Source organism: Protopterus annectens, chromosome 5.part0 (assembly GCF_019279795.1).
Source record: "Protopterus annectens isolate FY-2018-M chromosome 5.part0, PAN1.0, whole genome shotgun sequence".
NCBI classification, from domain to species: domain Eukaryota; kingdom Metazoa; phylum Chordata; order Ceratodontiformes; family Protopteridae; genus Protopterus; species Protopterus annectens.
Genome location: NC_056735.1, coordinates 1,368,368,301 through 1,368,392,927, shown reverse-complemented (window position 1 = coordinate 1,368,392,927; position 24,627 = coordinate 1,368,368,301). Strand labels below are relative to the sequence as shown.

Sequence of the window (24,627 nt, the reverse complement as noted above, 5' to 3'; positions counted from 1 at the left end):
ACCTAGGTGTTGAGGTGTTTCTCCGGTGGTCCGGTAGGCCTGGGGTTGCGGTGGGTGTTTCTAGGTGTCCTGGATTCGCGGTTGATGGCCTCCTGATGGTCCAGTGGTGTCTCCAGTGGGGTGGTAGGGCTGGTCATGGTGGTTGGGGTCTTTGTGGTCGTCCGGTGCTACTGAGGTTGCTCCCTGTCATCCACGTTTCTCCGATTGATTTGTTGGGCCCGTCGTGCCTTTCTCGGTTGGGCCATGTGGTCGAGTGACATCTGTGGGGGAGGCTGGGTCTGTCATTACCTCTGTTGGGTAATAGACCATTGGTGCCATGCGGTCGGGGTAATATAACAAAAAAAAAAAAGGGAAAGTGTTCTCTCAGTGGTTGTGGTAGGCAGAGGGGGGTCCATCATTGTAATTCTGTCCCATTAGCGTCGGTGGGTAGTGGTGGATCACCTCCTTGTGCTCCCTGGTGAGTTCGTGGGCTGGCCGTGTCCGTTTCTGGGGAAATGGTTCCCCCGGTGGTCGGGGTAGGCGGTAGCATTGGGGGGTAGTGGCGGATCATCTTCTCATATTCCCTGGTGGGTTTGTGGGCTGCCGTGTCCTTGCCGGTTTTCCTTGTGGTTGTGGTAGGTGGTCGGGGGTCCAGCGTTGTGTCTGGCCTCATCTGTGATGGTGGTAGTGGCGGATTTTCTTTTCGTACTCCCTGGTGGTTTCGTGGGTTTCTGACTGTCTTCTCCGGTCATTCCGTGCTTCAGGATGGCGTTGCGGTCGTTTGGGTGTCCTTGCGTCCTGCTATTTGGTGGTGGGGGTGGTGGTGGTGGAATATCCTCTCCGTCCTCCCTGGTAGTTTAGTGGGTTGCTTCTGCCATTCTTTCGGCCATTGGGTCCGAGCACCGGTTTGCGCATGCGCACTGTGTTCCTTGGCCATTACCTCTCTGGAGTGTCGTGCTGGGAGGAAAGGTAAGCGTTTTTAGGCTTGATTGTGTGAATGGTGATAGGATTGGGTAGCTGGTAGGTAGGGATACAGTTAGAGGGGCAGGATTAATTATTTAATTTATATATTTATATATATATATATATATATATATATATATAGATGGATATACATGGGGAGGGATATTAATAGGGGATATTCTAGGGTTAGGAAGGAGTTGCAAATGGTAGGAGGTGTGGCTGATGAAGTGGCTGAAAGGTGAAGTGTGTGCAGGCAGGGGCATATTTTAAGGTACGGGGGGCAAGGAAATTCTAGGGGTTGGGGGGAGTAGGGCAGTCTGGCTTATAGAATAATTTTAATATTGTGTTTCTCTTTTACATTTGGCTAAATTACCAGAGCTAAGGCAGAGGTGGCAAGCTATTGTGGCCCAAGCAGAGGAGCTGTTCCAGTAGGCGGCAACATTAGAGGTGGTACAGGAATCTGAACAGACCCCGGGTCGGAAGAGGCGACGCACAGCGATGAGAACCCCAGCTGGAGGGAAAAAGCAACAGGCATCGCAGCAGGTGGTAGCAGTGGAGACACTGGTTCCCAGTACGTTGCAAGACGAAGGTGCAGGTAATGATTTTACTACGGCAGTATTGTTGGGGGAGCTAGAGGTTGAGGATTGTGGAGGGGGGAGGTATGATGATAACTTGTCAGTTGGGGATCTCAGGGGTGGTGTGCAAGGGTTAGAGGAGGCTCAGAGGCAACTAGCACAGGGTGCCAGGTACCCGGTTAGAGATGCAACTGGGGGGGCGGTTGGTTCCGGGGACAGTTCGGTCTTGGGCTCGGAGGTAGGCTCTGATTTTGGGCTGCGGCCTGGGGACTGGTTGGCTACCCAATCTTTGGGGCAGGGGACAGGAGCAGTTGACTCCGCACATTCCGGGCTCGGTTAAGGAAAACATTTGGAAAGGGGAGTATGTGGATTTGTTTGAGCTGATCGATGTGGAAGGGGTCCAATGGCTAGTGGAAGCAGAGTCCTCTAATAGCAAGGACTTGTTGGCGGCTTTAGTGGCATTGGGAAGGCAGAGGATAGGTAAGCTTCGCCCTAGGACATGGGATAATTGGGTGATTGGCTTTATTTATTTTATGGCAGTTCAGCTGGAGAAGGGCGGGTCTTTGGCCCTGCCACTTCTAGGCTATTTCCTTACCATTAGTGAGGCTCAACGGTTAAGGCTGGGTAATGCGTGACTTTGGTATGATCAACATTTCTGCAAATGGAAGGCTGTGGAACAGTCACTTCGATGGGAGGTGCGTCATCCAGATCTGTGGTTGGCTATGATGATGGATAGTTACGGTGGTTTTAACAGAAGGTTGAGTGGGGTGGAAACAGCGGGTGTGTGTTGGTCATTTAATAGTGGCTCCTGTTCATGGGTGGGGTGCAAATTTGCCCACGTTTGTTCAAGATGTGTAGGGGGTCATTCGGCCATTGGCTGTGATCGGCAGGATTTGTCCTGGAACTCTAATGTTATGGGTTGTGAAGGTGGATTTGGTGGACAAGGCTTCTCGCAAGGCTTTCAACCAGCCCAGGGGAGGGGTCATTTTCATGGGTCCCAGGGATTTGGACTCAGGTTCTTTAGAGGCAATAGAGGAAGGGGCACCATTCCCCATTAAGGTGGAAGTTCTCTGGGGTATGCTTCCTCAGTTTCCAGGGCTGGCCATCAAAGAGGAGATAATACAAGGATTTCAAGGGGGGTCGCCTATTAAGTTTACTGTGGGAAGGGGTTGGGGGGGGTTGCAAGAATTAATATCTGTTCAAGGTAAAGATGACATCTTGGAGGTTTTACTGGAGAAAGAGTGTCGGGCGCGGTGGTTATTGCGTCCTTCTGACAGTCCGCCTTTTAGTGCTTACAGGGTGTCGCCTTTGGGGTTGGTGCCGAAGAAGCGAGAGGTTGAATTCAGAGTGATACATCACTTGTCGTATCCGGAAGGGAATTCAGTAAATGATTTTATTGCAGAAGAGGAGGTTAGGGTGCATTACACTTCCTTAGATGATGCAGTGAAAGTGATTAGGGAATTTAGGGAGCCATGGTTGGTTAAGGTCGACATTGAGTCGGCTTTTCGATTGTTGCCTATTAGGAGCAAGGATTGGCCACTACTGGGGATGCGGGTAGAAGATAAGTACTACTTCGATAAAGCTATGCCTATGGGTTGTTCAGTGGCATGTTCGACTTTTGAGAAGTTCAGTACAGTATTGCATTGGATTTGGCAGCAGAGAGTGGGAACTCAAAAGGCAGTGCATTATTTAGACAATTTTTTGATGGTGGGCAAAGGAAGGGTAGGAGCACAGGAGGGTTTGCAGGAGTTTACGATTATGTGTGAGGAGTTTGGGGTAACATTGGCTCAGCATAAGATGGAGGGTCTGGCAAGAGCATTAGAATTTCTGGGATTAACAGTTGATGCGGAGCGGGGACTGTTTTGTTTACCCGAGAATAAAACGAAAATCCAAACTGGCAAAACCGAAACAAGAAGAGAAAACGAGCAGGGAATTGAATATCCAACTGTTTATTGTACGTAAGCGCTTTAACTGAACAAAATACTTCAGCTTCTTCAGACAAGTAAAAACTATTCACTTCCCAGTTTAAAAACCTTACACAAACCTGCTGAGCCAATGGGCTGGGACAGCCCAAGTACATGATGTCATGCAGCATGAATCATTTAAAGCAACACTGACTATATAAACCATGTTGCCCAAGTGATAGTCTTAGGCATCTAAAAAAGGATAGTAAAAAAGTTTACCATTTCCAACCCAAGACAATAAATAAATACAAATACAATTGGGATGGTAAATGATGCTTAAAAATAGACCATTGTTATATAAAAAATAAAAATAATAAATAAAATGTGTGCTGTGTAAATATGTAGCATTGAAATATATTATGTTATGTTATTAAATTGAGTTACGTTATGTTAACTTAAAAAACAACATGTAAATACATCATACAAGACTCGTTCGCCCTGCCTTTTGGTATTATTCATGTAAAAACATATAAAACCATAAAACGTTTTACTCATAAACAAATATAAAAAGAAGAAAAGTCAGGTAGATGTTTTAAACATTTTTGTGAAACAAACAAGCTGCCACCCCTATCTTGCCAGGGCTTTAAGCTTCAACAAGCTCTTGATAGATAAGGCTTCATTTAACCCTGGAAAAGAGTAAGCAGCAGTTGCAGTTTGCCATTCCACTTCAGCCTCTTCTAATTTGAGTTGCCAGGGACCCCTCTTTTGTTATGTTCTACTTGTTGTAAAACCGCAAATAAGAAATTGTGACTTGGGAAAATGAGGGTGTGTCTGGCTAAAGCACTAGTACTAGTTTTGTTCATAATGCTATACTCATGCTCATAAATCCTCTGTTTTAATTTCCTCTCTGTTTTCCCGATGTAAAATGCTTCGCACCCATCACAGGAAGCTCCATAAACAACCCCTTGAGAATCATAGTTGTATCTGTCATGGATGTAATATACTTTATTTCTGATTTTTACTCTGTCAGTTAATTTAATGAACTTGCATTGACGGCATCTCCCACATTTTGTCAAGCCTGTATTAAATTTAGAAGTCATTTTCGGCCTTTCAGCCAAACCTTTCAGGTTTACGCCACTCCTAAAAGTTAGTTGGGGTATCAAACCTAAAGAACTTCTAAGATGGGGATCTTCCGAAATGAATGCCCAGTTCTTATTCACAATTTGTCTAACGACTCTAGAGTCAAGTGAGTAAGTTGTTAACAGTTTATTTGATTTGTCTCCCTCCTGTATGTTTGTTGAAGCAGGAGATGCTAAAATGTTAGTGTGTGACTCTGGCATGTTATATCCTTTGTGTAACAGGGGAGTAAAGTGGCCTGATGACCTTTTACTAATGAATTCTTCAAACACAGTGGCCATAAAGGCCATTGGGCACCCTCTCCTATTAAACATGGATCTTAACAAGTCACATTCAGTAATAAAATCATTGAAGTCACTAACCATCCTGGCAGCCCTTACTGCTTGTCCCTTCATCACTGCTTTTTTCTGGTGTAAAGGGTGACAAGTGGAAAAATGCAGAAAGGTGTTGGATTAGGTTGGCTTACGGTATGTAGTGGCTCTAAATCTGTGGTTAACAAGGTCCTTTGCTAGATGAATGTCCAAAAAATCAATGTAGTCTGTGCCTATTTGGAAGGTAAAATCCAAAAAGGTAGTATAAGTTTTAATCTCACTGATGAATTCATCTATCAAGTTTACTTCACCCTTTGTTCTTAAAGGTAGGGGAATTAAACAAATAGGACCTTTCCCGGTAAGCCATGATAGTGTTGGCAAAACTGCTGCCACATGCAGCTCCCATAGCAACGCCACTTGTCTGGAGGTAAAATTCATTGTTAAAAAACAGAAAATTGTTAAGTAATACAATCTCAAGGAGAGTTTCAATGACATGCACCTCTTGGTTGTCCATGCCTCTCATGTGCAAAAAGTCCCTAACCCACTCAATGCCAACTAGTTGAGGAATTACAGTATACAAATCCTTAATGTCCACAGTAAGAAACACTAAATTGTCATTAAAGTCCAAGTTATTAATGGACTTAAGAAAGTGCCATGAGTCTTGACAAATTTGTTGTTCCAACTTGAGTATTGGTTTAAGCTTAGAGTCGATGTATTTATCACAAGCATACGATATGGAACCACGACCATCCACAATAGGTCTAAATGGTGGGTTGGTTGGATTTTTATGTATCTTTGGGGTTCCGAAAAAGGTTGGTATAACTGGAGCAGGTATAGACAAATAATGGTATGTATCAATGTCTATACTCCCTTCCAGGAATAAATCAGAAAGAGTCCCATTGATAGACTTGTATGCTCCATTGATCTGGTTACAACTGACTTTTTCGTATGTTGTACTGTCTAGGACCAAGTTCATCCTACAGCTATAGTCATGTTGATCCATGAACACTAAGCCTCCACCTTTGTCAGGTTGCATGACACGCACTTGACAAATATTCAGTAAATTGATGAAATCAAATTCATCCGGAGTGATATTTTTATGGATGTTACTGATATGATGATTGCTTGTGAACATTCTCCAAAAATCAATTTCACAAGTTTTCTCGAAGAGTGCTAGAGATTCATGCATAGGGGGATTGAAAAGGCTGGACACCCTGAGACCTTGTGTGAGAAGTGAGTTAGCACCCATGAGTAATCGAGGTCTCAGGGTGTCCAGCCTTTTCAATCCTCCTATGCATGAATCTCTAGCACTCTTCGAGAAAACTTGTGAAATTGATTTTCGGAGAATGTTCACAAGCAATCATCATATCAATAACATCCATAAAAAAATCACTCCGGATGAATTTGATTTAATCAATTTACTGAATATTTGTCAAGTGCGTGTCATGCAACCTGACAAAGCAGGAGGCTTAGTGTTCATGGATCAACATGACTACAACTGTAGGATGAACTTGGTCCTAGACAGTACAACATACGAAAAAGTCAGTCGTAACCAGATCAATGGAGCATACAAGTCTATCAATGGGACTCTTTCTGATTTATTGCTGGAAGGGAGTATAGACATTGTTACATACCATTATTTGTCTATGCCTGCTCCAGTTATACCAACCTTTTTCGGAACCCCAAAGATACATAAAAATCCAACCAACCCACCATTTAGATCTATTGTGGATGGTCGTGGTTCCATATCGTATGCTTGCGATAAATAAGTTGACTCTAAGCTTAAACCAATACTCAAGTTGGAACAACAAATTTGTCAAGACTCATGGCACTTTCTTAAGTCCTTTAATAACTTGGACTTTAATGACAATTTAGTGTTTCTTATTGTGGACATTAAGGATTTGTATACTGTAATCCCTCAACTAGTTGGCATTGAGTGGGTTAGGGATTTTTTTGCACATGAGAGGCATGGACAACCAAGAGGTGCATGTCATTGAAACTCTCCTTGAGATTGTATTACTTAACAATTTTCTGTTTTTTAACAGTGAATTTTACCTCCAGACAAGTGGCATTGCTATGGGAGCTGCATGTGGCAGCAGTTTTGCCAACACTGTCATGGCTTACTGGGAAAGGTCCCATTTGTTTAATTCTCCTGCCTTTAAGAACAATGTGGTCAGATACACTATGTACCAGTATGACATGTTCTTTCTATGGAAGGGTGAAGTAAACGTGATAGATGAATTCATCAGTGAGATTAAAACTTATACTACCTTTTTGGATTTTACATTCCAAATAGGCACAGACTACATTGATTTTTTGGACATTCATCTAGCAAAGGACCTTGTTAACCACAGATTTAGAGCCACTATATACCGTAAGCCAACCTATTCCAGTGCCTTTCTGTATTTTTCCACTTGTCACCCTTTACACCAGAAAAAAGCAGTGGTGAAGGGACAAGCAGTAAGGGCTGCCAGAATGGTTAGTGACTTCAATGATTTTATTACTGAATGTGACTTGTTAAGATCCATGTTTAATAGGAGAGGGTACCCAATGGCCTTTGTGGCCACTGTGAAGAAGTCATTAGTAAAAGGTCATCAAGCCACTTCACTCCTCTGTTACACAAAGGTTATAACATGCCAGAGTCACACACTAACATTTTAGCAGTTCCTGCTTCAACAAACATACAGGAGGGAGACAAATCAACTAGACTGTTAACGACTTACTCACTTGACTCTAGAGTCGTTAGAGAAATTGTCAATAAGAACTGGGCATTCATTTCGGAAGATCCTCATCTTAGAAGTTCTTTAGGTTTGACACCCCAACTAACTTTTAGGAGTGGCGTAAACCTGAAAGGTTTGGTTGAAAGGCCGAAAAGGACTTCTAAATTTAATACAGGCATGACAAAATGTGGGAGATGCCGTCAATGCAAGTTCATTAAATTAAATGACAGAGTAAAAATCAGAAATAAAGTATATTACATCCATGACAGATACAAATGTGATTCTCAAGGGGTTGTTTATGGATCTTCCTGTGACGGGTGCAAAGCATTTTACATGGGGAAAACAGAAAGGAAATTAAAACAGAGGATTTATGAGCATGAGTATAGCATTATGAACAAAACTAGTACTAGTGCTTTAGCCAGACACACCCTCATTTTCCCAAGTCACAATTTCTTATTTGCGGTTTTACAAGTAGAACATAACAAAAGAGGGGGGCCCTGGCAACTCAAATTAGAAGCGGCTGAAGTGGAATGGCAAATTGCAACTGCTGCTTACTCTTTTCCTGGGTTAAATGAAGCCTTATCTATCAAGAGCTTGTTGAAGCTCAAAGCCCTGGCAAGATAGGGGTGGCAGCTTGTTTGTTTCACAAAAATGTTTAAAACATCTAACTGAATTTTCTTCTTTTTATATTTGTTTATGAGTAAGACTTTTTATGGTTTTATATGTTTTTATATGTATAATACCAAAAGGCAGGGCGAACGAGTCTTGTATGATGCATTTACATTTTGGGTTTTTTACATTAACATAATGTAACTCAATTTAATAACATAGCATAATATATTTAATGCTATATATTTACACAGCGCACATTTTATTATTTTTATTTTTTATATAACAATGGTCTATTTTTAAGCATCATTTACCATCCCAATTGTATTTGTATTTATTTTTTGTCTTGGGTTGGAAATGGTAAACTTTTTTACTATCCTTTTTTAGATGCCTAAGACTATCACTTGGGCAACATGGTTTATATAGTCAGTGTTGCTTTAAATGATTCATGCTGCATGACATCATGTACTTGGGCTGTCCCAGCCCATTGGCTCAGCAGGTTTGTGTAAGGTTTTTAAACTTGGAAGTGAATAGTTTTTACTTGTCTGAAGAAGCTGAAGTATTTTGTTCCGTTAAAGCGCTTACGTACAATAAACAGTTGGATATTCAATTGCCTGCTCGTTTTCTCTTCTTGTACCCGAAAATAAAATAGAGAGGCTTAGGTCGGTGATAAGTTTGGTGTTGGGTAGGGATAAGATTCGGATTTGTTCAGTTATGTAGTTGCTTGGGCTTTTGAATTTTTGCCTGTCGAGCGGTGCACCCAGGGCAAGCTTTTTGCAGGTCAGTGGCATATTTGCTGAAACGGGGTCAGAGCAAACACCATTAGGTTAGGGTAACCCAACTGGTGCGGGAGGACTTGGTGTTGTGGAATGGGTTTTTGCAACAATTTAATGGGATATCTTTTTGGCAGTCAGACTGGGTGGGGCAGGAGGATCTTCAGTTGTTTATGGACACAGCTGGGGGTGCTGGCATGGGGGGACCTATTTCAGGGGTCGGTGGTTTGCGGCTGAATGGCTGCAGGATTGGGAGGAGGTATGGAAGCGGGATGTGGCCTTTCTAGAGTTGATGCCTATATGGGCAGCTTTGGTGGTGTGGAAGGAGCAATTGAGGGGCAAACGTGTAGTTTTTCACTCTGACAATATGGCTTTAATGAGGGTATTGCAAAAGAAGACGGCTAAGTTGGGCTTGTTATTGTTGGTATTACGTAAATTGGTTTTGCAGAGCCTCTTAATACATTTTTCTTTTACAGGAGTGCATGTGCCTGACGTAAGGAATGAGATTGCTGATAGTTTGTCCCGATTTCAGTTTTTCAGGTTTCGAGGGTTGGTTCCATGGGCGGAGGAGGTGCCAGAAATCCTGCCAGAGGAGGTGTGGAATCTTGGGTCGATGTAGCCAGGCAATTGGTATGGCATTCCTGGGCCCCTTCTATTTGGAAGGCATATGGTAGGGCTCTTTCTGATTTTAATCAGTTTATTTTGGAGCTGCCAGAAGAGGAAGGGGTTTGGTCGGAGGAATTACTACTGTGATATGTAGCTCATGCTTGGAGGTTAGGCAAGGCTTTGCAGATGGTTAAGGTGAATTTGGCTGCAATTAGCATTTTTGCTAAGGTAGCGGGGTTGCAGTATTTCACTAAGTCTTGGACATTTGGGCGTATGTTGTGGGGTTGGGGAGAGTGGTGGTTGACCGTAGGGATATTTGATGGTCGCTTACGAGGGTTATATTGAAAGTTTTGTTGAAAAGGTTAGGTTTGTTGCAAAAGGGGTCTCCGGATTACTTTATGTGGGGTGCGTTATGTACATGGTTATATTTTGTCGCTTTCTGTATTTCGGAGTTGTTAGGCTCGTTATGTTGGAAGGATGTCATTACAGGGGAGGGTGAGGTTACTATTGCATTAAGGAGGAGTAAGACAGATCAGTTGGGTAGGGGATGTGTGGTGGTACTTAAAACTGACAAGAATCCTTGCATTTGTCCAGTAATGTGGACAAAAGAATTTATGAAGAGACGGAAGGGGAGTGTGGATCAGTTGATTTGTTGTTCATTGGATGTGAAGGTGGTGTTGAGTAGTAGATTCATAACCTTGGTGAGGAAGGTTTTACGCTGTATGGGATTTCCAGCGGAGAGGTTTGCAGCTCACTCGTTCAGGATAGGTAGGGCTTCAGATTTAGCTAGAGAGGGTAGTTCTATTGAATTGATTAAAAGAGTGGGGAGGTGGTCTTCAAATGCATTTTTGTCTTATATTGCATAAGTTGTGGTCTGATTATTAATTTTCTCTTCTTTTCTTTTAGGGAAGCACATTATCATCTTGGGGCATTCGTACATCCACTGGGCATTGAAGCGTGCTTTAGTTAGGGATGATGGGGTAAATTTGGGTTTATCACATTTAGGGTGTTCAGTGACTTGGCATGGTGTTAGAGGTCTTAGGTGGGATGGGTTGTTGCATGAATTTGAGAGGGCTAAACTGAAGGTGGGTTGTCCTTGTATACTAGTCATTCATTTAAGGGGCAATGACTTGGGCATTGTTTCTAAAAAAACAATTAGTGGACATTATGCTGCAGGATTTGATGAGATTACTGGCATTGTACCCGGGTATGGAAATTGCGTGGTCAGAGTTGGTTCCCCGTTTGTATTGGAGGGCTGCATATAGTTATAGGGCGATTGAAAGGGTCAGAAGGTGTGTTAATTAGAGGCTGGCTAGGCAATTAAGGATTTTGGGGATGCATACCATTGACCATAGAGATTTTGGGGATGGAGAGGAGTCTTGGTATCGAATGGATGGAATACACCATAATGATGTAGGACTGGATCTTTTTAATTTGCATCTGAAACTGTTATTTAGAGGATATGATTGCGGCTAGGGTTTAGGAGGGGGAACAGCCTGGGATCAGGCTGGTGGCGGAGAAGAGGGACAGGATTGTCCTCTTTTGTTCCCCCTCTAAAGAAGGTGGTTATTGGTTAATGGTTTTGGTATGGTGTTGAGGTGAGTATGTACGTGCCTCTTTATGTGGGTGAGTAGGTACGCTGCCCCAGTGGAGGAGGTATCAGGGTGAGTAGGTACACTGCCCTGAGGTAAATTTCATCCAGGGTGAGTGATGATGCTGCCCTGAGATCATCGTTGCTGAGGAAGAAAACTAATGCTGGTTTTATGTGTATATAGTTCATTGTATAATAAAGTTTAATAAAGGTCGTCAAATGTCTTTTATGTGTTTGGTGTGGTTATTTAACGAGGGGACGAGACAAAAGGCATTACATTATGTCTATGTTCCAGTGTTTGTTTTTTGTCATAGTGGACCAACACAACATTTCTTCATTTTTTTCTACCTTCTGCAAAGAGGTGACAGTAAACAGAGGGGCAGATGCAGCTACCGTTGCAATATAAATACACATTTTTTTAACTTTTGATGTATAACTTTTGTAATCATTTCTGCATGACTTTATATGGCGGTGATAGTACATTTTCAGTGCTTTTTTCCTGATGTGTTCTTACGGAATTATTAAAATTATAACAAAGTTCTCTGGAAAAGTGCTGCAGATGTTATACATGGGAATGTGCAGCCATGCTAGATAAAGGGGACCTATAATCTATTAAACCTTTTCAAACAGTAAATTAACATAATTTTCACTTTTTATTTTTTGCCTAAAGTGAATGTATAGCTATTTATTTGCAGTACTTCTTAATTTTCACAATTTTTTTTTTGATTGTCCTTCAGATGTTAACCAGCAAACCTAGCCACCAGTACGCCACGTCCACACTGGGTTTACCAGCTCATCTCCTTACCTCTCCTGGACTTACTCCTGTATTATTGGGGCCAGTTATTGATCCTAAGGGCATCCTGTGGGCTTGGACTTTTCTACTTCTGTCCTGGCGGGGTTCATTATATGGCCTGCACATTCCCTGTGCTGCCTCCCATGTTCATTGATCATGTCAGAAGGCAACTGACCTGTTTGGACAACACCTCCCCTAAGAGAACCACCATCATTGAATACTCACCCACCCAGTATGGGCACAGCCATCTCTCCCCGCTGCTCTGTCAGTCGCCCAAGCCATTAATCAAACCTAGGACGACTGGACTATAATCACAGCTTTATCCCTGTATGCCACTGGAGTGGCTCAAATCTTCACTATTTTTTACCTAAATTGACTGTGCAGTTATTTCTGCAAAGTACTTCCCAATCATGACAGCTATCAGTTTACAAGCCTTGGATAAACCTTTCCTGCATGATAAAAGGAGACTCCTAACTTGCTGCACAAAATCACCTTCAGTCTTCATGCAAACAATTTGATCCTTTACTTAATGAAGAACAGTCATAAAACAAGAATCTGGACAATTTAAAGCAAGGGTAATGAAGATCACGTCATTTTTAGCACTGCTGTTTCTGTAACTGAATCTATGTCCCCATTGTTGCTGTTTTTTCACACTCACACTTAACATAGAATATGTTGTTATTTACACATGCTAACAAACAGTACAGATAAGCAATTGGGACTGACAAGTACTTGTTTATTTTCAACACTGTGTTTTCTTATTCCTAAATCTACAGTCTTACATCCGTCATATTCTGTCATATCTCTGTCCTGTTGCCACTGGTAATTAATCACAGACTGAGCAGTAGTAACAACTCTTTCGCTGTCCAATAATAGTCGGTCCCAGACCAGTTCAAGGAACCATCTATCACAGTGGGCCTGTTGCCATTACTTTGAGTGTAATGGGCCCACCATTTTTCTCTTCCTTTTGTCGGGATAGAGCATGGTTGCTATGTAACAATAAGCATATGAGAAGAATACTTCTACATTAGCATGTCAGTGTTTTAACTGCTTTTTACTCCTTGCCTGTGACTATACTCCTGGTCTATCTCAAGTGTAGACTTCTGCCGTTCCTCCTGCACAACATAAGGGCAGCTGTTCTAGGATCGCTTATTCTCCCCTGCCTTACCAAGTGTCTGGTACTTATTTCAATTAGCAAATCTGGGTCTTTGTTGACACTGATGGAATTTTAACTTTTTGGATTTTAATTTTGGAAAACATTCTTTGAACTTGCAGACTTTAATATAGCATTTAAAAGTGTTTCACTTTTTCTCAGAGTATGACACCAGCAGGACAGAATTCATAGCAGCATGATTTGATATGTATTAAAAGTGTACTTCTGAGAATTAACTCATTGTTTTCCCCATATGTGGCATAAGGACTTAATGTGAACTGGACTCCAATGCTGAATCCCAATCATAATAAAATGGCATATTTCCTAAATACTTAGGAGCTGACACACATGCCTTTTCAGGGGTGACCCGAGAGCTTTGGTCTGGCTAACTGAATCGATTCCCTGGCATACTTTATGATTCTAAAAATCATTTAACCAGACCAAATCTCCTAGGTTATACCATGAAAATACTGGCTTATGTCTAATATGTCCACCCCAGTTAAAAAAAAAACAAGGAAAGTAAGATAAATACATAATCTTGCTTAGGCAGTACAAAACCTTTAAAGAAGTTTGATTAGCACTTCATATTTATGGATGTTTTACTATATAAAACATTATTACTATTTAGTTAGCCAAGTTATGTTTTTTTCTTAATAAAAACCTTTGTTCTTGTTGTTTTAATTTGCTTACCCATCCCAAGGTGCGGCTGCATCCCAAACTTGCACTAAGGGTGTATCAGACTTCTAAATCTGTGATGTAATTGTTTGGCAATGAGGGCACATATTGAAAATAAACTTTTGTTTAGATTTTACTACTGAGAAAAATGTCTTTTACAAATTAATTTTTGAAATGTAAACAGTCTCAAAATTGGCCTCATGCTGTGTAAAAATGAACTTGGTAATTATTCCAAACATAATGTGTTGCTGTAAGAAGTTGTCTGTCTCCTGCTTTAATTCTTCCTGGAGTTTCTTAAATTATTTCACTGAGATGTGAATGATAAGGGATCTGTGGTGACCCAGAGGTGCAGAAGGTTGTTCATAGGTAGGTGCTAGGCTATCGGCCCAAGGGCCTAAGTAAGCCTAGCCAACAAGGTTCCCTGGCTTACGCCACCCAAGAAAGTTAAATTTCCTGTACCCCGTCGAGCAGAGCCACAGAAGTGATCCCCGGGATGTATTTCCTATTTTCTATCCACTCATCAAGATTTTTCTTGAAGAGTGCTAATGAGGACCTTCGCTTGACATAGATGGGTAGCTTGTTTCAGTGTATATGAAGTCTCTGGGACAGGAATCTATCCCTCCAGCATGTCCTGTTTATTGTGGTGACAAGGTTTAGGTTCCTAGAGCATGTAGCTTGGAGGGATTGGGATTTCATTACGTGGAGCATGTCCAACAGATCTGGGTTTGACATAGCTTTGTATATTAGGCAGAGATCACCTCGGAATAGGAGATATGCTACAGAGTAAAGCTGGAGTTTTTTGAGATGGTCAGTGTAGGGCATCTATTTGAGGTCAGTAATCCTCTTTGTGAGGTACTTCTTTGGCCACTCCAGCTGCTGCAGATGTCTTGTGAGGTACATTCCAAAAGGGGCGTTGTACTCTATGATGGGTCTAATGAGTGCCGAGTAGAGGGGAACAATGACCTCTTTTTTCCTGGATAAGAACCCTTTTGTGATGAGGTGTGCCACATAGAAGGATTTCCTGACTACTGTGGAGATGTGATTATCAAAGGAGAGACTGCTGTCCACCTGGGTCTCAAGGTCTCTTATCACACATTCTGCATTAAGTGGACTGCCGTTTACGTGGTAGTTCAGGAGTACAGAGTTTTTACCAAAGGGGATGACAATGCACTTTTTGGCACTGAGCTTGAGGCCATGCCTCTGACACCAGGCATCTGTCTCAGTGAGACCTTTCTGTAGGATGTCCACATCATTTGGGGACTCGACTATGGCTCCTAGTTTGCAGTCATCTGTGAACTTCATTAGCCAGAGGCCTTCTGTGTTAGCCTGTACTTCAGAGAAGTAGATAGCAAACAGGAGAGGTCCCAGGACTGAACCCTGTGGTATTCCACTTGTCACTGGTTTGAAGTCAGATTTGGAGTCTGCAACTTTTATAGTGTGGGTATTGTCAGCGAGCCAGTTGGCAACCCATATTATGATGTAGGGATGTATACCTAGTTTAGTGAGTTTAGCTATAATTCCAGAATGGGGGATGGTGTTGAAAGCCTTGGCGAGGTCAAGATAAGCTGTGTGAATCACCTTATCCTCATCTATGGCTTTGGTGACTACCTCAAAGAAGTCGATCAGGTTCAGAAGGCATGATCTGCCTTTCACAAACCCAAACTGGGTGGGGTCCAGATTGGAGGTTACCAGTGTCTTTGTTTATGAGTTTCATGATGATACGTTCCATGGCCTTGCAGAGCAGGTTCGTCAGGCTAATAGGGTGATAGTTCCCAGGATCACTGGTGACTCCCCTTAGCACTGAACCCATCTGCCAGGATGCTGGCAATATCAGTTGGTTCTGTAATTTTCGTAACTCAGAGCAGATCTGGGTGTTGCCATTGAGATCCTTGACATAGCTATAGAATGCTTTGTGGTTGCCCTTAGAATCAGTGGTGATTTTGTTTTCATAGCTAGCTTTGGAGGATCTTATAAGGGATCTTAGCTTTTTTACTGAGGCTGTTCAGGCAGCTCCTCTACGCATGGGATTTTACTCTCTTTTGCAACAGCTTCTTCCTTCTGTTGTAGAGTTTGTTTGTGGCAGGGGACCACCAGATTGGCTTCCTTTTTTGGAGGATAGCGTTTTGGTTCTGTTTGGGATAGCACGATCCATGCACTTGTGTAAGTGCTTATAGAATGCATTTGTATAGGATTCAGCAGTTGTAACTGTATTGTACATCTGCATGGGTGTCGTGAATTTCACCACTTCTGTCTTAAGAAGCAGGAAGTTGGCTTTGGAGAAATTTTTACCATGGTTTCCTTAATGGTGGGTGGGGGCAGGATGCAGATATCTAGGGTGATTAGCTTATGGTCCGATCTGATGAATGAGGAGTTGATTTCAGGTGTGGAACACTGGTCACTCATGTTGGTAATGACTAGGTTTAGGATATTGTTGCTCCTGGTGGGGGTGTGGAGAAGTTGATCCAGGGCATTGGAATTTATGAATTCCAGAAAGCGTTGAGCGAAGGAGTTGGCACATGAGTAGTTTTCCCAGTGTTTTTAATTGAAAGATTTCAAGAATTGGGACTGTTCCAGAAGAACTAAAGTGGTCAATAAATGAGATTGGCAAATTCCAAAGTGTGTGTGTGTGTGTGTGGGGGGGGGGGGGTAATTTGGAAAAACTGGGCTCAGTTTTTTTCAGCAAGAATTAAAGTGACATCAATCCTAGTGCACAGGTGTATTTAATGTTATAGGACTATGGCTAACAGTGGAACACAGGAGAAGTTTCTTCCTTGAATAGGTTATTAATTTGGGATATGGTCTCCCTGATAATGTGATGTATGCAAACATGTAAGTGATCTGCAGAATGGCTTGGATAAGTGGCAAGGAAAATGAAAAAAGAATGATCTGGGGCTGTTGTTTCTTCAAGTGAGATCTTTGAAATCTGACTGGCAAAGTCCTCATCCCCTCCGTAGAGAAACAGGCAAGTGTGACCCAGTTGCTGCATGTAGTGCATAGAGAAACATGACTGGTTAGCTTCAAGGCATGTAACACTAGTGAAAGTTCTTGCTTTTCTACCATCCTTAGTTTCTGTCTTTCACTGTACAATATTTTCTGTTAAAATAATTATTTATTTCATAATATCTTTTCTTGCGTTATGCTTTTCTCCTTATTTCTCATGAGGCATTTATAAAATGACAATACAAAAGACTGAAAAAAGCTGTACTGCAAAATAATATACAATAAAACTGCCTACAAAAATGGCTCTAAAAATAAACAAAATAACTTTATTAAATAACACAACTGGTAAGTGCTTTTGTTGTCGGTATTATCTTTAAGTGCAAGAAAGTCAGGCTAAACATACATTTACAGAGGAAAATAACACGTGAAGGCAATCAATCTGGTTAAAAAATGGAAGAGGGGAACAGCCCTCGCTTCCTTCTTTATTATAAAGCACATGGTCACATGATCTCTCTTGACCTCTCCATACCAACGACGTCAGTGGAAGAGCACACATACGATCATTCACTCTCTTTTATTATTATCAGCCAACACCCCCACTTTCTCTTACTCTGCATACAAATGCATTTTAAGAACATATTTTGGATAACTTTTCTTCACATTCCAAATACGTAATACATAAACTTTTCAATCTTCGATTTCGTAGCAGGTTTAGTAAAGATATCTGCAACCATGTCCATTGTCAGGCAATATTCAGTGCTTATTTTGTCATCCCAAAGACATGCAGTAGGTGGATTGGACACTCTAAATTGGCCCTAGGTGTGAGTGCGTGTGTGGTTGGGCGCCGGGCTGGCAACTCGACACTGTAAAACCTCACTGCTAATCATGAGCGGACAGGTGATCCGCTGTGGTGACCCCTAACCGGGAAAAAGCCGAAAGAAGAATTTTGTCATCATTAAGTGCTGATCTAACAAAGTGATACTTAATGTCAACATGTTTACATCTCTGTCAGCTTACTGGATTCTTCAATAAAGCGATTGCTCCTTGATTGTCCTCAGATATTGTTACTGGCACACACTTGCACTCTCCATCCATTCCACTCAACAGCTGCACAAGGTACAAACTCTCCTGTGTTGTTGCTGCCAATGCCATGTACTCTGCCTCACATGTAGATAAAGCCACTGTTTGTTGTTTCTTTGGTTTCCATGAAATAATAGGCCCGTCTCTATTAAGACTAAAGCAATAACCTGTTGTACTACGTCTATCGTTGTAATCTGTTGCCCAATCTGCATCACTGTATGCTACAAGCTGAAGTTTCTCTTCACTTCTCTTGTAACACAGCTCTCTGTCCAATGTACCTTTTAAGTACCTTAACACGTTTGGCTAGTGTTATATGAGATTCACTCAGTTGTGACAAATATTGGGAAAGTTTACTTACAATCCAGCTAAGATTAGGTCTCGTGCTTGTCGTAACATATATCAAACTACCCACAAGCTCACAATATTTTCTTGGATCGGTAGATTCACTGTCACATTCAAAGTTAGTTTTTTGTTCAGAAGGGGTACTTCTTACTTTATAGTTAGACATACCAGATTTCTCAAGAATTTTTGTGATGTACCTCTTTTGGTTCATCTTTACTTCACCACTATTCTGGGTAAAGTCAATGCCTAGAAAATGTCTTAGCTTTCCCAGATCTTTCATTTTAAATTTAGCTTTGAGCATTTCCTTTATATCGTTTAGTGATTCATTGTCACTAGCTACTATAATGAGGTCATCAACCCATATAATTAGGACTGTTTTCTCATTTTCAGCTTGTCTAGTAGGGTTACCACCTGTCCCACTTTGCGAGGGACAGTCCCTCTTTGCGCAGTTGTGTCCTGACAAAAAATTAAAAAATGGCAAATGTCATGAGATTTTAGGACAAAATTATTTCCTATATTTTATGTAATAGTTGCATAAAACAGTTATTCTGTATCTAAAATACCTAAATGTTATAAGAAACAGAATAAGCAACTAAAATGCTACAAGAATAAGCTTTTATTTAGGCAAAAAAGTTAAGTTCTGTCCTTTGTACTGACCGTGGGTATGTGTCGGCCTGTAAAATCTGATGTTTGTCCCGAAAATGTTCCACTTTGCCATTTGAAAAGGTGACAACCCTATTGTCTAGTATACACAATGGTCTGCGGGGTTTTGGATAAAACTATTTTCACAAAGATAATCGTGCAACATTTTGTTCCAGTTACGCCTTGATTGTTTCAATCCGCACAATGACTTATTCAGTTTACAAACCAATTTTTCATCATTATTTGATTTCTTTTCAAAACATTCAGGTTGCTCCATATACACTTCACAGTCAATAGGAGCATGTAAATAGGCCGTTTGTACATCCATCTGGTGCAATTCTAAATCTTACTGAGCTGCCATCTGCATTAGACTTCGTACAGATGTCATACTTGTAGTTGATGCAAATGTTTCATTATAGTCTATACCAGCAACTTGACTGTAACCTTTAGCCACATATCTGGCTTTGTAAGTCTCAGTATTATCTGCCTTGTCATTTACAGTGAAAACCCACCTACCCCCCACTGCATTTTTATTGTCTGACAGTGTGGTGAGTGTAAATGTGTTGTTTTCCTTTAAAGACTTAAGTTCCTCCTTCATAGCTTTGACCCACTTCTCCAAGTTAGATGAAGTCATGGCTTCTTTAAAGCTCTGCAGTGTGTTGCATATTAGTCTGTAACAATAGTCAACATTAATTGTCACATAATCCTCGTTCTCAGCTTTGCACTCATAGTCCTTCAAGTATGCAGGTGGTTTTCTCTCTCTTTTAGACTAGTGCGTATCCTGCCTTTCTTCTTCCTGTCTTATTTTTGTGTCTCCATCATTTATTATAGATTCAGTGTGATTCACTTCTATTTCTTTTGTGATTTGACTGTCACCTTTTGATTCTGACTTAATATGCACACTTCTTCTGGTATTAAAATCTTCATCCATCACTTCTGGGTCTGTCTGAATCTGGCATTCAGCTACATTCTTAGTAATAAACTTGACTAACCTGTGTTTAAGGACCTTTCCTGTGTCAGGATAATAGACCAGATAGATATGATGGGCTGTTTTTATCATATCCGACAAAAATTCCCTTATCACATCTTGGGTCTAACTTTTTATCTTGTCTGTATGCATAGCACACTGATCCAAATTCTCTCATCCTTGAAAGATCAGGTTTTTTTCCTGTTAGCATGAAGACTGGGGTCTGCCCCACATGCCTGTTGTAACATCTGTTGCAAATAAAAGCAGCAGTCATTACTGCGTATGTCCACAACTCTTTAGGTAAGTCACTCTCTATCAACATACACCTTGCCATTTTAAACAGTGTTCTCCAGATGTTCTTCATCTCACATTGCTGCAGTCATAACCTGTGGGTAGTCCGCTGTCCTCGGTCGGCCCGAATACCAAAGTGTTAGGCTGGCGTCGGTCATAGTCGCTCAGATCTGACGTCAGTACGCAGTGGTACTAAAGCGCATGACCGACGCCATATCCTCAGTCTTTCTTGCCGCATGGTCCGAAGCAGAAGCAGCGTTTGCAAGTGCCGTTCGGCGTCCTGAAATTTTCGTATTCTGAGTTTCAGACCGAAGACCAAGTTGGGCTAAGTACCCCGTTGGGGAATATTTTTGTCTTTTCTTGCCTCAGTTAAATCCGGATGTCAGAAAAAGTTAATAATTGTATTTCTTGTGGGAAACAGATACCTCATAGGGACTACCACTCTCTCTGTATTCCTTGCTTGGGGCCTGAGCACGACGTAGTCGGGTGTCACTTTTGCGCTAGATTTAATAAGCGCACCATTAAACGCAGGTTAGATTGTGCTAGACTTGTTTTCGGTATGCGGTGTAACTACAACATGCCGTCGGATCCTCCGACGCCCGCTACCGCTAAGAAGCGTAAAGATAAGTCGTTAAAGTCCAAGCAGGATGAGTCGTCCGTTGCGGACGCTGGTTCTTTGGAAACTACGGTGGAATCTGTGGATCCAGCCGAGGTTTCAGCTGAATATCAGGGGGAGCCTTTAATCTTACAGGAATTGGCCTCTCAGGAGTTAGGTCAGGCCGAGGGGGCCTCTCAAGTTTCTGTAGTTCCTTCTTTGCATAAGGTTGTTAGGCCTTCTACTTCTGTCTCTAAAGCCCCTTCCAAAGCCAGGCCTGGTCCTTCTGGCCCTGGCGTCAGCCCTAGTTCTGCAGGTTCTGTTCCTAAAAAACATATGCTGAAAATGGCAGAGGATTTGATTACTTTAATCACAGGTTCTATGCCCCCTCTGGATAAGAGGCCTAGGGTGGAGACAGAGGTGGAGGGGTTGGAGCATTCCTCAGATTACTCTGAGTCTTCAGCTGAGGACATTCAGGATTTTTCCCCTTATTCTAATTCGGATGCAGAGGATTCCTGTCCTTCTGCTTCTCCTCCAGAGGATTTTTCCTTTTCTGAAACCCTGCATTCCATGAGGGAGCATTTTAAGTGGGAGGGTCAGGATTTCCCAGATTCTCGTAAGAGGCTTAGGGAATTTTTGTTTTTACCACAGCATAGGCCCTTGGCCATTCCCCCTGTTTTGGATATTGTTCAGGATGTTTTTTCTGAGGCTTCCCTTAATCCTGATTCCTTGCCTCCTGCCCCTGTCAAGCCAGACAGGTATTACAGAGTTCCAGAGGCTCATAAATATTTGTATAAGAGTCCTAGAGCTGACCCGGAAACTATTAGCCAGGGACCTAAGGGTGTCAGAGCTTCTGTAGTAAAGAATCCAGTTCCTCTGGATAAAGATTCTAGAGCTTTGGATAGGTGGGGTAAAAAAGTGTATACCTCCTCCACACTAGCTATGAGGGCTTTAAATTGCCAGTTTCATATGCTGAAGTACCAGAATTTTCTGTTGAGTCAGTTAAAATCTAAGGTAGATGCTTTAGCTGAGGGTATAGAGTGTAAGGAATTGCAGGATTTAGTTCATGCCTCTGATCAGGTAGGTAAGCATTCCTTGCAGTGTGGCTTTGATGCTCTTCAGACTTCTTCCAGGGTGGCTGCCACTGGTTCAGTTATTCGTAGGCACACCTGGCTTAAGGATCAGAATTTGTCAGAGCATGTTAAAGCTCGAATTTTGGATGCTCCCCTTCAATCTGAAGTTCTTTTTGGTTCTCCAGTGGAGTCAGTTTTGAAGAAAATGGAAGAAAAGGCTAAGTCTATGCAGACTGTTAAGGAATTTTTACAAGTGCAGCCCCCTATGTTTAGCAGAAATTGGCCTGCAAAAGGATGGGCTTATCTTTCTTCTGATTTGCAGTCTAAGGGCAGATCTAGACGTGGTAGGGGCAGAGCTCATGCTCAGGGTTCTTTCAGACCTAGGACGTGGAGTTCCCCTGCACAATCTTCTGGTGAGGGCAGGGGTCAGCCTTTTCATAAACAGACCCAATGACCTGTATCTCCAGCTGCCAGATCCCTCCTGTCTGGCAGCTCCTCTAGGAGGAAAGTTGGCACTTTTCAAGCAAAATTGGCTTTTGGTCACCCAGGACAAATGGGTGCTGGACATTATAGATCGAGGTTACAAGTTTTATTTTCACACCTTGCCTCCTTTCAAGGGCATGCCGGACGTACCTCCTCAGCAAAAGCTGGAGGCTCACAAGCAGATTTCTTTACTTTTAAAAATGGGGGCTATCCAGGTGGTACCTCCGTCAGAAGTAGGCCTAGGATTTTATTCTCGCCTGTTCCTTGTGCCAAAGAAAGGAAACACTTGGAGGCCAATTCTGGATTTGTCTATCCTCAACACATACCTAGACATTCCAAAATTCAAGATGTTAACTTTGCAGCAACTTTTGCCTCTGCTAGGCAAAGATCACTGGATGGTAACTCTGGATCTCAAAGAGGCTTATCTTCACATTCCTATCAGGCCCAGCTGCAGGAGGTTCCTGCGTTTTCGGGATGGTACTTTTCATTATCAGTTCTCTGCATTGCCCTTTGGCTTATCTACTGTGCCCAGGGTGTTCACAAAGGTTCTGGCTCCTGTGATAGCCTTCTTAAGACTAAGAGGAATACAAATTTATCCTTATCTGGATGATTGCCTGATTCTTGCTCAAGACAAAGTCAAGTTACTTCAGCATCTACAGTATGTAATGGCAGTGTTAAGGTGCCTAGGGTATTCTGTGAACGAAACAAAGTCCAGTCTAGTACCCTCTCAGGACATGTGCTTTCTGGGTGTGGGACTGAATACAGCCTCTCAGATGGCTTTTATGACCCCGGACAAACAAAGAAATCTTTCCCTTTACTTCCAGCAACTATCCCTACTGTCCAGGCTGACTGCAAGGACAGTCCTTCAAGCCTTGGGGTTCATGGCATCTTGTATTCTGGTACTTCCCAATGCCAAACTGCATATGAGGAAGCTACAATGGTATCTCAAAAGTGTATGGACTCAACACTGCCACGATTTGGACACTGTCATTCAGATAATACCTTGCATCCAAAGGGAATTTTTGTGGTGGGCTCAGGAATGTCACCTAAACAAGGGACTCTCTGTGACCCGACCAGAGGCGAGTCAGATCTTAATGACAGATGCCTCAGACGTGGCTTGGGGAGCACACTTCAATGGGAAATGGATTCGAGACGCGTGGCCTCCCAGACTACAGCATTTGCATATCAACATGAAGGAGATGTAAGCAGTCCAATTTGCACTGATGGCTTTCAAGGATCTACTTCAACCCGGACAGGTGTTGATTCAAACAGACAACACAACAGTCATGTGGTACATCAACAAGCAGGGGGGAACCCATTCGTACCCTCTTTGCAGACAAGCTATGATTCTGTGGGAGGCTGCTCTGAGTTTGCACCTCACTCTTCAAGCAAGGTTTCTGCCAGGAGCACAGAACTCCTTAGCAGATGTTTTGAGCAGACAGATGGTGGATCCCCACGAGTGGAAATTGGATCCTCATGTATTTCAACAGTTGACAGTGGCTTGGGGAACTCCAGACATAGATCTGTTCGCTTCTCCACTAAATTTCCAACTGCCAAAATTTTGCACAAAGATGTTTCACCCAAAAGCTTGGAAAGTGGATGCTCTATCTTTCAGTTGGAACAACCTTCACGTATATGCCTTTCCTCCTCTGCCTCTCCTTCCCAAGGTGCTCTTGAAGGTAAGACAGGACAAGTCTTGCATGATTCTAATAGCTCCGGATTGGCCACGTCAGCACTGGTACCCTCTGCTGAGGAGTTTAGTACGGGAGCCTCCTTGGCCTTTGCCATCAATTCCACACCTTCTGTCTCAGGCAAACAATCATTTCCTCAATGTCAGGATACAGTCCCTGCATCTGACAGCCTGGCATATTCTGTTTTAGACCCTGGGGGGTCGCAGTTTCCTCAACAAGTTTTGAATGTCATTTTGGAAGCCAGACGGCCTAGTACAAGGAAAGTTTATACTGATAAATGGAGGAGATTTTTTCTTTGGAGCACAGCAAAGAGCTTTAATGTTTCAGTGCCTAATTTGAGTGTTATACTACAGTACCTTACAGAATTATTAGACAAGGGTTTGTCTTTCTCCTCCGTGAAAGTTCATGCTGCAGCCATTTCTGCTCACTATGACTGTGACCCACCATTATTTTCTCACCCTTTGTTTAAGCAATTTCTTAGAGGGGCAAAGAACATAAGACCCCCACGTAGAGCTCCTACTCCTTCCTGGGATCTCAATTTTGTGTTGGAGAAGCTCACTTTACCTCCTTTTGAACCTGCAGCTACATCTGAGTTGAAGTTTTTGTCTTGGAAGACTGCTTTTTTGTTGGCCATTACGTCTGCTAGGAGGGTATCTGAATTACAGGCTCTAATGGCAGTTGAACCCTTCCTAATATTTCATAAGGATAGGGTATCCTTGCGTACTAACCCTACT

General features: G+C 42.3%; 1 protein-coding gene across 9 annotated transcripts in view; it reads left to right on the top strand.

Moving 5' to 3' along the window:
* The window catches only part of SYTL2 (synaptotagmin like 2), a 1,607,062-nt gene that overhangs the window by 664,700 nt on the left and 917,735 nt on the right, over positions 1 to 24,627 (top strand). The gene's annotated exons all lie outside the window — the stretch shown is intronic.